An 11,534-nucleotide genomic window follows, 5' to 3' on the forward strand; every position below is an offset into this window, starting at 1 on the left:
CCCCTTTGACTTTTTGTCTTTAATGTTGCAGTCAGCGAGGCTGGCCGTAACGGGTTAATCGGCTGGCACAGAGTATGTAGATAATATGACCTGACTACCTACCACAGGTGAGCCATGGTGTGACCTGACTACCTGCCACAGGTGAGCTGTGGTTGGGCTCTAAAGTCCTGTGTCTGATCCTCCTGTGGTGGTGTTGGGGTCTCAGCACACACAACCTCAGACACACACACACCCTCAGAGACACACACACACACACACAACCTCAGACACACACACACACACACAATCTCAGACACACACACACCCTCAGAGACACACACACACACACACCCTCAGAGACACACACACACCCTCAGACACACACACACACTCAGAGACACACACACACCCTCAAAGACACACACACACACACACCCTCAGACACACACACACACCCTCAGACACACACACACCCTCAGAGACACACACACACCCTCAAAGACACACACACACCCTCAGAGACACACACACCCTCAGACACACACACTCCCTCAGAGACACACACACCCTCAGACACACACACACCCTCAGAGACACACACACACCCTCAAAGACACACACACACCCTCAGACACACACACACACACCCTCAGAGACACACACACAACCCTCAGAGACACACACACACACACCTCAGACACACACACACCCTCAGAGACACACACACCCTCAGAGACACACAAACACCCTCAAGGTCTCCTCATCGCAGCTTCAGTAGGAGAGGCATGTCACCCGTGCACCCTCACAGAAGGAGGCACAGAAGGAGGCATGTCACACGTGCACACACACAGAAGACTGGACAAAAGCTTCAGCGTTGAGCTTTAGAAATAAAAGTTGCTTTTAGCGACTAATGTGACAATATAACATGTGGAAATGTGTCAAGTGTGAAAATAAACTAGTGGGAGCTGATTCTGTTCTGCAGTACAGAAGCACACACACACACTCACTCATACACACACACACACACCCTCAGAGACACACACACTCACTCACACACACACACACACTCACACCCACACACACACTCACACTCACACACACACTCATTCAGTCAGTTAAACTCTCTTCATCTCACTGTCTCTGGTTGTGTGGCAGGAGGGGAAGAAAAACGACAAGTGTTGTACACAGCCTGCATTTGGTAGATGCACATAATATATATACCGGTACAAACATCATATGGTTTATACATGATGCATACACAAACAGTTTAATGGGTATACACTGTGCTCATAGGGTTACTGTTACAGGGGTAAGGAGAGTAGGAACAGAAAAACATGTCCGTGGTGGCAATAATATATATTGTATATAAATGCTAGCATAGGGTATGGGGTAGAGTAAGTGTACAGTGGTGGTGGGTGCATATGGGCCGAGGGTTTCTACAGGTAGATCGGGTGGAGAGACTACAGCGGCGTCCCATAACGAAGATAGTCTAGACTAGGAGAGACTACAGTGGCGTCCCATAACGAAGATAGTCTAGACTAGGAGAGACAGAGTGAGTGGAGTAGTGTTTCCACATCCATCAGGTATTGAATCATGCTATAAGGGAGAGAGAATTTTTTTTTTTAGTAGACATCAATTTGGGAAACATACTTTTGGGGAGTCAATTAACAGTAGGCTATATGGCCATGTATCAGTATTAATATAGGCATTAGGAATGTGATATAAAAGGAGAGGGATAGAGAGAGGCTGCCTGGGTAGGTGTAAGGGAATATTATTTAGCATTTAGTTTTGTTATGTTTAGTTACGTTTGGCTGGTATGGTGCATGCGGATTTTAGTTAGGATGGCAGGATACACAACACGCGCCGTATGCTGTACCCGGGATACGTAAATGCCCTCCTTCGCGTTACAACATGTAGCTGTCTGAAGCCCAGTTTTATTGATTTGGGGGATTTTGTATGCGTTTAGTTGTGATGAGTTATGTTTAGTTATGTTGGCTGGCTTGGCGCATGGGGAGTTTTAGTCATAAGCATAATAAGAGTGGCAACGCAACCACGAAATTACGCTATCATAGTTGAAGACCTATGGCAACCTACGCATTTCCACCAGACTGTAGGCAGGTAACATGTGAGTGCTGGTACCGCCAACCTCAAATACTCACCGACTTTGACAACGAGTACTTTGCTTAAGGTGTGTTGGACGTTTCGACAGGGCTTCTCGATAGAAGACTACGCCGACAATGAATTTACGGGGTGAGTGTACCTGGAAAAACTGTCTCCATCACCGGTGCTAGTCCAAACTAAATTAGGAAGCCCTGAAAGCGTTGTTAGGCAAACAACTTGGCAACCGTGGTGTTCAAATGATACTGTCTCTATCACTTAACTAATGTAGTTGTTCAACGACACTTTGGAGAAACCACCCCTGTATAGTTTATGTTAGTTAGGGTTAGTTAAGTGTAAATTAAAAATGGAAATCGTATCGTATTTCCTCAAACAACTGCAGGCTGTTTCAGTGTTGGTTTGGGATGTAATGATGTTCTTACGTGTTGATTTGGATGTAATGATGCACTTATGTGTTGACCATTGAAGTTAATTCACTCATATTAAGTTATGTTAAACACTGAGCTTCGTTTCCATTTTTTATTTAAACAGCCTCCATCTTCAAATCTAATCCGTCAAACAGCATCAATTTATTTGAAAATATTTACGGATCCCGGGTACAGCATATGGCGCGTGTTGCGGCTGTCTCCAGCCAGTTAGGCACTGTTGCGTATCCTGCCAATCTAACTAAACATCCGTATCCAACATGTCACACTCAAAAAACTGAACTCTGTGAGTTGCTGAATCAAATAAATGTACTTATATTCAATTTAATTAACATTTCTGTGTTTGGTTTTAAAATCTAGTCCACTTTAGTAAGTCTAACTTAAAATGAAAACTTGTTAAAGCAAAATAAGCCAGCTAAGTTAATTCAACATAACACTGTTGAGTGAATGGCACAATCACCTCTAAAATGTAGTCCACTTTAGTAAGTCTAACTTAAAATGAACAATCACCTCTAAAATCTAGTCCACTTTAGTAAGTTTAACTTAAAATGATCAATCACCTCTAAAATCTAGTCCACTTTAGTAAGTCTAACTTAAGTCTAACTTAAAATGCACAATCACCTCTAAATCTAGTCCATTTTAGTAAGTCTAACTTAAAATTAAAACTTGTTAAAGCAAAAGAAGCCAGCTAAATTAATTCAACATAACACTGTTGAGTGAATGGCACAATCTGTATATATTCTGTGATGTTGAAACATTAGTGCATGGTTTAAGAGTGATATTACTGCTCCTACTGTATTTGTCTTGCGAAAATCAAGCATATATGAGTACATGTTAGCTAGCTAACGAGCTAGCCAATTAACAAAATGCTACCTGACAGACATACATTAAAATAGCAATCTTGTCGTCAGAGAGCAATAAGGATCCGTATTAACCGGTGAATAGGGCAATATGCGGGTGGCATGACTAGGCATTAGCCAATCAGAATGTTCGTACTGTCGTTGCCATATAATACTTTTCAATATTTGATAACTAAATGTAGATGATTTGCCTGGCAGTCCTTGAAGATACATGTAAAAGCTCAATTACTAATAAATAATAATTTTATATAAAACTAATAATGCTTTCTTTACCACACCCAGAGTTTGGTATGTGTTGAATGATATCCCGTTGATATCACATGATGGTTGTCGTTTTCCATTGGTAATAAATAACATTACAGAACCAAGGTTTGGCATGGTGGCTCAGGTGCTTGCACTGCCGCCTCACAGCAAGAAGGTCATGGGTTCGATTCCTGCATGGGCCACTGTTGGTTAGGGGGGCAGGTCCTCCCCAGACCTTCAGTGTTCAGGTGGGCTAGGTATCTCCCGGGCCTTTCTGTGTGGACTTTGCATGTTCTCCCAGTGTCCACAAGAACTCCAACAGCACACTCTTCTATCAATCCTTGACCAAGATGGACGGTTCACTTCACTTGGTCCCCAGGCGCTTAAAAGCTGCCCACTGCTCCTGGAGGAAGGACAATCCGGGATGGGGAAATGCAGAAGTCAAATTCACGGCAACCTCTGAGTGTGTGTGTGTCCTGTGTCGCCACCTAATATATGCACGTGTGCATCATTGTGCAACAATAGACTGACTGAACTTGTTTGTTTATTGTGATTTGAATTTACATAATTGTGTGGAAATTGTTGACATAACTAGGCTTTATAACAATGAAAACCATTTAGGTACTCCTTATTCAAGTCAGTTAAGTTGGAAATACAAGGAGTTGTTCAGTTGGTGTTAGTAAATCCAGTTGAGTTAGAATTACATAAGTGAGTTAGGTCAGTGTAATGAAGGTCTGTTTAGTTAGATGAACACTGCCTGATCAATTAAGGCTAACTTGACCAAATAATATTGTAATTACTTAATACAGTCTTGTTGGTTTCACATAAGTTAGTTATTTCCTCTGTAATAATAGTATTAAATTAGTTTGAACACAACTCAGTTATGTGGAAATCATTGACATAACAATATTAAGTAATTTGAACAACTTATTTTTTTGAGTGCAGCCAACCATAACTGAAACTAAAAATAACAAAAGTAAATGCTAATAAAATTCCCATATACCTGGCCAGGCAGCGTCTTTCTCTCTCCCCCTCTTCTATATCCTGTTGCTAATGCTTATATTAATACTGATAAAGTGGCCATATTACCTACTGCTAATTGACTACCTAACTGTATCTCCTTATCTGTTTGTCAAATTGATGTCTCCTAACACAGTTTTCTTCTCCAATCAAATGAGTGTAACATTCTGCAGCATTCTGATGAGCTGTGTAATACGTCACATCGATGATTAAAATGTCTGACGAAATTGCATTAACTAACTTCTCCTCAAAAGGTGTCACATGACCTGGATGTCTATCGCACTCGTTTGCATATATTATGATTATCATTTACAGTGTAACATTCTGTCAGGTTCTGCACCTTTTCACTCTCTGTTCCTGATGTTTGGACTTGTGTCTTTGTTTACTTCCTTGTTTAACCGTGTGTTTCTAGTGTTCATTGTGTTGTGTCTCTTTTAATTTCATGTGATTGTTGTTTTCCAGAACTTTCACAGGAGTTGTTTCTTCATGTGATTGCTGTTTTCCAGAACTTTCACAGGAGTTGTTTCTTCATGTGATTGCTGTTTTCCAGAACTTTCACAGGAGTTGTTTCTTCATGTGATTGTTGTTTTCCAGAACTTTCACAGGAGTTGTTTCTTCATGTGATTGTTGTTTTCCAGAACTTTCACAGGAGTTGTTTCTTCATGTGATTGCTGTTTTCCAGGTGATGCTGCAGCTCTGCTGCTCCTGACAGCAGTGTGTCTGAGTTTCTGTGCGGAGGCCCTGGAGAAGGTGGAGGCCCTGGAGAAGGTGGAGGCCCGATGCCATTCTAACGTCAGCCTCCCCTGTGATGCACGAGCTCACAGCCAGAACTACCGCTCTCTCACCTGGTACAAGGTAGCTGCTCTCACTTACCGTCTGGTCATTAGATGTAACTCTGTGTCAGTGTGACTGGTCATCAGATGTGACTCTGTGTCAGTGTGACTGGTCATCAGATGTGACTCTGTGTCAGTGTGACTGGTCATCAGATGTGACTCTGTGTCAGTGTGACTGGTCATCAGATGTAACTCTGTGTCAGTGTGACTGGTCATCAGATGTAACTCTGTGTCATCAGATGTAACTCTGTGTCCGTGTGACTGGTCATCAGATGTGACTCTGTGTCAGTGTGACTGGTCATCAGATGTGACTCTGTGTCAGTGTGACTGGTCATCAGATGTAACTCTGTGTCATCAGATGTGACTCTGTGTCAGTGTGACTGGTCATCAGATGTGACTCTGTATCAGTGTGACTGGTCATCAGATGTAACTCTGGTCATCAGATGTAACTCTGTGTCAGTGTGACTGGTCATTAGATGTAACTCTGTGTCAGTGTGACTGGTCATCAGATGTAACTCTGTGTCAGTGTGACTGGTCATTAGATGTAACTCTGTGTCAGTGTGACTGGTCATCAGATGTAACTCTGGTCATCAGATGTAACTCTGTGTCAGTGTGACTGGTCATTAGATGTAACTCTGTCAAAAGCATTACTACTGAATATTCTTCAGTATAAAAGCATTACTATTGACATATGTCTGTGCGTTTGTGTGCTCGTGTGCTCGTGTGTGTGTGTGTGTGTGTGTGTGCTCGTGCGTGTGTGTGCTCGTGCGTGTGTGTGTGTGAGTGCGTGTGAGTGCGTGTGTGTGTGTGTGTGTGTGTGTGTGTGTGTGTGTGTGTGTGTGTGTGTGTGTGTGTGTGTATGTAGGCCAAAGGGTCTCAACCCAGACTGGAAAATCCTTTTCATGTTTCTGGGTCAAGCACATCAGTTGAGACGTTGTCAGCACAAAGTTTAGCCAAAACACCCAACAGCCAACCACAGACATGTGGACCTCTTGAGGGGAAAGATGTTCAGATGCTCAGCTTGGGTCCTCTCCACTACTGTTACTTTGGATGGTCTTATATACACACACACACACACACACACACACACACTGAAAGATGTTCAGATGCTCAGCTTGGGTTCTCTCCATTACTGTTACTTTAGATGGTCATCACACATAGAACATCACACACGCACACACAGAACGTCATCACACACACACACACACACACACATACATACACATACACATGCGTGCGTGTGTGTGAGTGTAATGATGTGCTGTGTGTGTGAGAGTGTGTATGTGTGATGACGTTCTGTGTGTGTGTGTGTGTGTGTGTGATGTTCTATGTGTGATGATGTTCTGTGTATGTGTGTGTGATGATGTTCTCTCTTGTGGTTCTCTGATGTGTGAGGTCTTTGTGATGTTCTCTCCTGTGGTTCTCTGATGTGTGAGGTCTTTGTGATGTTCTCTGATGTGGTTCTCTGATGTGTGAGGTCTTTGTGATGTTCTCTCCTGTGGTTCTCTGATGTGTGAGGTCTTTGTGATGTTCTCTCCTGTGGTTCTCTGATGTGTATTGTGTGATGATGTTCTGTGTGTGTGTGTGTGTGTGTGATGATGTTCTCTCCTGTGGTTCTCTGATGTGTGAGGTCTTTGTGATGTTCTCTGATGTGTGAGGTCTTTGTGATGTTCTCTCCTGTGGTTCTCTGATGTGTGAGGTCTTTGTGATGTTCTCTCCTGTGGTTCTCTGATGTGTATTGTGTGATGATGTTCTGTGTGTGTGTGTGTGTGTGTGTGATGATGTTCTCTCCTGTGGTTCTCTGATGTGTGAGGTCTTTGTGATGTTCTCTGATGTGTGAGGTCTTTGTGATGTTCTCTCCTGTGGTTCTATGATGTGTGAGGTCTCCTGTGGTTCTCTGATGTGTGAGGTCTTTGTGAAGTTCTCTCCTTTGGTTCTCTTAGCTGCACAGCCGGACGAGTATCCTCAAGAGGAAGGGGGGTAATATCACCACATATGATTACCCCCGTGCAGTTGCCCTTGGGCCTCAGGGGGAGCTGATCCTGCCCCGTGTTACCCCCAATGACTCGGGCACCTTCGAGTGCCTCCTGAGGGCAGACCTTGGGGGGCAGAACCAGGAGTCAATCATTAACCTCTCTGTTACAGGTGGGTACAACAGTGTTCTTCTCTGTGATTGGTCCATATAGCAGTGTCCCTCTCTGTGATTGGTCCGTATAGCAGTGTTCTTCTCTGTGATTGGTACATATAGCAGTGTCCCTCTCTGTTACAGGTGGGTACAACAGTGTTCTTCTCTGTGATTGGTACATATAGCAGTGTCCCTCCCTGTGATTGGTACATATAGCAGTGTCCCTCTCTGTGATTGGTACATAAAGCAGTGTCCCTCTCTGTGATTGGTCCATATAGCCAAATCTCTCCGTATTGCCACAGTGCTGTAGTGAAGGTGTTTATAAAGGATGTTAGTAAAGATCTCCCCTCTGCTCTCTCTCTCTCACACACACACACACACACACACACACTCACACACACACACACACACACACACACACACACACACACACACACACACACACACACACACACTCTCTCACACACATCTCCCCTCTGCTCTCTCTCACACACACACACACACACACACACACTCTCACACACATCTCCCCTCTGCTATTTTGTGGTCAGGTGGGTGGTAGGGGGTTTTAGGTGCTTCCTGTTTAAGGGGTCTACTGCTTCCTGTTTAGAGTCTTGGTTCCTGACAGTTTTGCAGAAATGTGATCTCCAGTTCTTTTCAGGTTCTACTCACACACACACACACACACACACACACACACACACACACACACACACACACACACACACACACACACACACTCTCTCTCTCACACACACACACACACTCTCAGACACACACACACACTCTATCTCTCACACACACAGAAATGGGATCTCCAGTTCTTCTCAGGTTCTACTTTCATTTCTGCTGAAGGGTAGAAGAGGGACGTGTGCAGAGGACATGAAACATGAACACACACCAGTGCACACACACACTCACACACACACACACACACTCTCACACACACTCTCTCGCACACACACTCTCTCACACACTCACTCACACACACACACACCAGTGCACACACACACACACACCAGTGCACACACACACACACACACACACACCAGTGCACACACACATTCACACACACACCAGTGCACACACACACACACACACACACACACACACACACACACTCACACACACACCAGTGCACACACACACACACACACACCAGTGCACACACACACACTCACACACACACCAGTGCACACACACACACCAGTGCACACACACTCACACACATCACCAGTGCACACACACACTAGTGCACACACACTCTCACACACACTCTCTCTCACACACACACACACACTCACACACACTCTCTCACACACTCTCTCTCTCACACACACACACACACACACACACACTCTCTCACACACTCTCTCTCACACACACACACACACACACACACTCACACCAGTGCACACACACACTCACACACTCACACACACACACACACACACACCAGTGCACACACACACACTCACACACACACACTCACACTCACACCAGTGCACACACACACACTCACACACACACCAGTGCACGCACACGCACACACACACACACACACACACACACACACACATACATATTATGTTTGCATACTGTTCACTGGGGTTTTCCTTGCTGGTGATGTGAATCTCACCTGTGGTGTGTGTGTGTGTGTGTGTGTGTGTGTGATGTGAATCTCACCTGTGGTGTGTGTGTGTGTGCAGCCTGCATTCGGCCCACGGAGGTGATGCCCACGCCCAGCCTGCTGCCTGCTCTAGAGGGCCCCCTGCTGGAGGGGATGGTGGTGGTGCACGCAGGCTGGGCCTTCCTTGGTTTCAGCTCCCTCAGCCTCCTCAAAATCATCCTCTGCTTCGTGTCCGTCAAGGTGAGCTCTGAGTAACACACACCTGAGTAACACACACCTGAGTAACACACACCTGATCCCTCTGAGTAACACACACCTGCGCTATAGGCTACTAGCTGCATACATTAACAAGCTAACAATAGCTTAAGGTATAGGCTACTATCTACTTACATTAACAAGCTAACATTAGCTAAAGGTATAGGCTACTAGCTACTTACATTAACAAGCTAACTTTAGCTAAAGGTATAGGCTACTATCTACTTACATTAACACGCTAACAATAGCTTAAGGTATAGGCTACTATCTACTTACATTAACAAGCTAACATTAGCTAAAGGTATAGGCTACTATCTACTTACATTAACAAGCTAACATTAGCTAAAGGTATAGGCTACTATCTACTTACATTAACAAACTAACATTAGCTAAAGGTATAGGCTACTAGCTGGTTACATTAACAAACTAACATTAGCTAAAGGTATAGGCTACTATCTGGTTACATTAACAAGCTAACATTAGCTAAAGGTATAGGCAGTGATGGGCAAGCTACTTGATATGTGTAGTGAGCTAAGCTACAAGCTACTCTACAATAAATTCAGCTTCACTACACAGAAGCTACCACTCATAAAAATGTAGCAAGCTAAGTTACAAAAACCTGTCAAAAGTAGCTTGATACATTAGTAGCTACTTTCAGTTAAACAAACTGCATGCCAAGTCAATGCAATTTTAGTGATCAACACAACTGTCAGTCAGATAAAGGCTAAAATATGTTTAGATTTATGTATTGAACAATAGCCCAATACACAAAAAACAAATGCATGAGTTTACATATTAACATCACATGAGTTTACAAATTAAACTTTGCTAAGAACTGTCTCCGACCTCTGTTTAGGAAAACAATCGTGACTACCACTACCATCATACAGCCTTATGTGTGTGTGTGTGTGTGTGTGTGTGTGTGTGTCCGTGTTGCCAACTCCTCTGTGAGGAAACTAGCTCTCCCAAAAAATCGCCAGAAGTCGTTAGATGACGCATGACGCACAATATGCAATTCTGAGAGAGGTAACATTTTTGCGCGAATACAAAGTTCTGATATTTTGCCCGCAAATACAAAGTTTTAATATTTTGCTGTTATCTAGTGAGTAGAGATGAGACGATGACAGCCCTCGCTGTACTCAGCTCTCGTGAGATCGGTTGTAACGTGAACTGCAGAAAGGGATATGTGAGATGCTTTTTCAGTGCTTTGTCAACACAATAATCCACCAAATGACAAAAAACATCAGAAATGTCCAGGAGAAATTAGCTTTCGGGGACGCTACTGCGCTACTTGATCAATAAAAGAGCTTAGCTACTGAAAAGTTACTTGGTTTTGTAAATAGCGACGTTACAGTCAAGCTACTGGCAAATGTAGTTAAGCTAGTAGCGTCGCTACAAGTAGCGACGCTACTGCCCATCACTGGGTATAGGCTACTAGCTGGTTACATTAACAAACTAACATTAGCTAAAGGTATAGGCTACTATCTGGTTACATTAACAAGCTAACATTAGCTAAAGGTATAGGCTACTAGCTACTTACATTAACAAACTAACATTAGCTAAAGGTATAGGCTACTATCTACTTACATTAACAAACTAACATTAGCTAAAGGTATAGGCTACTAGCTGGTTACATTAACAAGCTAACATTAGCTAAAGGTATAGGCAGTGATGGGCAAGCTACTTGATATGTGTAGTGAGCTAAGCTACAAGCTACTCTACAATAAATTCAGCTAAAATGTCCCGGTTTACACCAACCACTATGAAATTGTCCCGGTTGTCAGCGATTACATAGCCGATGTGGTCTTATTATTAGGGTTGGGTACCAAGAACCGGTACCAATATGGAACCGGTTCCAATACAACCGGTACCTACCCGGACCGAAATGCAACGCAGATTTCGGTGCTTCATTTCGGTGCCTGAGCCAATTGAACACGGTCGCTAGGCAGAGCGCCGTGGGGCACATGTAAAACTGCCCCAGCTCCCAATGTAAACTTTGTCCTGTGTCGCTCACGCTCATTGGTGTTTTCATAGCAACAGTCTTAT

General features: G+C 43.7%; 1 long non-coding RNA gene across 1 annotated transcript; it reads left to right on the forward strand.

Moving 5' to 3' along the window:
- The first annotated feature begins 5,242 nt into the window (after positions 1 to 5,242).
- Positions 5,243 to 9,529, forward strand: LOC122132873. The gene is made up of 3 exons (XR_006152389.1): positions 5,243 to 5,500; positions 7,422 to 7,623; positions 9,313 to 9,529. It is a non-coding gene; the product is annotated as an uncharacterized LOC122132873 (long non-coding RNA).
- Positions 9,530 to 11,534: the final 2,005 nt, after the last annotated feature.

Source organism: Clupea harengus, chromosome 4, assembly GCF_900700415.2.
Source record: "Clupea harengus chromosome 4, Ch_v2.0.2, whole genome shotgun sequence".
Lineage (NCBI taxonomy): Eukaryota > Metazoa > Chordata > Actinopteri > Clupeiformes > Clupeidae > Clupea > Clupea harengus.